Source organism: Homarus americanus, unplaced genomic scaffold, assembly GCF_018991925.1.
Source record: "Homarus americanus isolate GMGI-L3 unplaced genomic scaffold, GMGI_Hamer_2.0 scaffold32870, whole genome shotgun sequence".
NCBI lineage: Eukaryota > Metazoa > Arthropoda > Malacostraca > Decapoda > Nephropidae > Homarus > Homarus americanus.
Genome location: NW_024743049.1, coordinates 5186 through 7831, shown reverse-complemented (window position 1 = coordinate 7831; position 2646 = coordinate 5186). Strand labels below are relative to the sequence as shown.

General features: G+C 37.4%; 1 long non-coding RNA gene across 1 annotated transcript; it reads right to left on the bottom strand.

Annotated features, from left to right (window-relative positions):
• Positions 1–87: 87 nt before the first annotated feature.
• Positions 88–964, bottom strand: LOC121877107. Its single transcript, XR_006090889.1, has 3 exons — positions 785–964; positions 464–505; positions 88–153 (listed from the first exon to the last, which is right to left on the bottom strand). It is a non-coding gene; the product is annotated as an uncharacterized LOC121877107 (long non-coding RNA).
• Positions 965–2646: the final 1682 nt, after the last annotated feature.

Here is a 2646-nt window from a genome sequence, read left to right as displayed (position 1 = left end):
TACCTTGTTCTGTGTGTATATATTGTTAGTTGAGACTGTGTTTGATGGGTAACAATGTACATATTAAACGAGAGGAAGAAACATCACCTTGTTTGTATTCCTCTAGGTGGGTAGTGAAGGCTTGGGACAGATCTTTGACCATCTTGTTACTTTCTGTAAGTAAATGGTTAACTTGTAATATACTAAAGCTATTAGCAAGGTTGACACAAAACTATATACAACAATTATATCAGGGATAAGTAAAACACAAGGAACAAACCGACTAGTAGTGACTTAACAGTCAGAAAACTTACTACAAGACGTTAAGCTGACCAATGGCACTCTTGTGTGGGAAAGTGACCAAGTATTATGACGTGACTCTAGTGATAACATTAATAACCTACAGTATACTAAACCACAGCTCTAACATGTTACACATACAACAGTATTCCTTATGGGTCTTACATAACTTGGGGAACATTACCTTGTGTTGCTGCTGTCAGCCTTTTCAAGGTCTGCGACACATCTGCCAACAAATAGAACAAATAAAACAATATAATACTTTTTGAAGAATATATTAGTGTTTATTATGAGCCAGATAGTTGACCATTGAGGAGGAACAAATTAAACACGTGTTCATTGTGATGTTGTATTGTACAGTCTTGGGAGAACCTTTAATTAATAATCATCTTGCTTTATAAAAACATTAACTATTATTATCTTATGAGAGGCACAAGAGCAAATAAACATTTGTACATAGGTTCATTTTGACCGAATCTTTTTAAAAGTTTAATATAAACATTACCTTGTGCTGTATCCAGTTGGGTAAAGAAGGCCTGGCGCATCTCAGTGATAATCTCTGCAAGTAGATGGATAACAATGTTATGCTCTCGAGTACTGCTTTAATTTATTAACGCTATTAGCAAGAAGTTCACTATCAGCACGTTTCAAGATCTTAGAACAAGTTATATTCCAACACATCCATCCCCTAAGCCCGTTCCTGCCACCACCAGTCATAAAACAACAGTTTCAACAAAAACAAACTCCCTCTTCCTACAGCACCAATAAACATTAGTCAACACAACAATAAATATAATAACAAATTTTATTTATTTTTCTCTGAAGTCACCAAGCTCAAGGGACAATAATGAATTATCTCTCTCGCGCCCAAATCCTTCCAAACAGAGTCCCACCAGGGATCTGTACTCTTACCCACCCAGTTCAACATACTGATATAATTACTTTCCTCACTACCTAACTCAGATTACTCTCCTTCAACAACAACAACAATGACTCACTACATGCCCAACATACACTTAACTCATGTACTCACTACATGCCCAACATACACTTAACTAATGTACTCACTACATGCACAACATACACTTAACTAATGTACTCACTACATGCCCAACATACACTTAACTCATGTACTCACTACATGCACAACATACACTTAACTAATGTACTCACTACATGCCCAACATGAACTTAACTCATGTACTCACTACATGCCCAACATGAACTTAACTCATGTACTCACTACACGCCCAACATACACTTAACTAATGTACTCACTACATGCACAACATACACTTAACTAATGTACTCACTACATGCCCAACATACACTTAACTCATGTACTCACTACATGCACAACATACACTTAACTAATGTACTCACTACATGCCCAACATGAACTTAACTCATGTACTCACTACATGCCCAACATGAACTTAACTCATGTACTCACTACACGCCCAACATACACTTAACTAATGTACTCACTACATGCACAACATACACTTAACTAATGTACTCACTACATGCCCAACATACACTTAACTCATGTACTCACTACATGCACAACATACACTTAACTAATGTACTCACTACATGCCCAACATGAACTTAACTCATGTACTCACTACATGCCCAACATGAACTTAACTCATGTACTCATCATATTCAACATAATTCTATAAGTAACTCATGTACTACCATGCCCACAAATATACACTTAACTAATGTACCACTACATGCCCAACATTAACCAACTCAATGTACTCACTACAGTTCCAACATACACTTAACTAATGACTACCACACCAACATATACACACTTAACTCATGTGACTACCACATGCCCAACATACACTTAATCAATGTACTACCACATGCCCAACATACAACACTTAACTCATGTACTACCACATGCCCAACACATGAACTTAACTAATGTAACGCACACACTCAACTGTAATGAGACAGAATAAACAGAGAAGAGGAAGATATATATATATAGGAGAGAGTATAGAGTATAGGAATGTAAAGATAGGAAACTTGGTAGCGTGGCCTGGATGTTATTTGCACAGCGTCACTACGCTTATCTTATCTCGTATGTCAATACACATATATTACTTCTTAAAGGGACAACTTGTTAAACACCTCTTGATACAACTATTTATTACTTCACTCAATGACATGGACACATTAATATCACTATTATATCGGGGTCGGGGAGTGACACATTATGCTTTACGTTACTTGACACTGACTCTCGGACGCACCTGAATGAATACACTTCCCACAGTAGGTAACTCACCCTAGGACGTTCTGACAAGACTCACGTGTACCCTGACGTAGGCCCAGTGGGTGCTGGCTGGG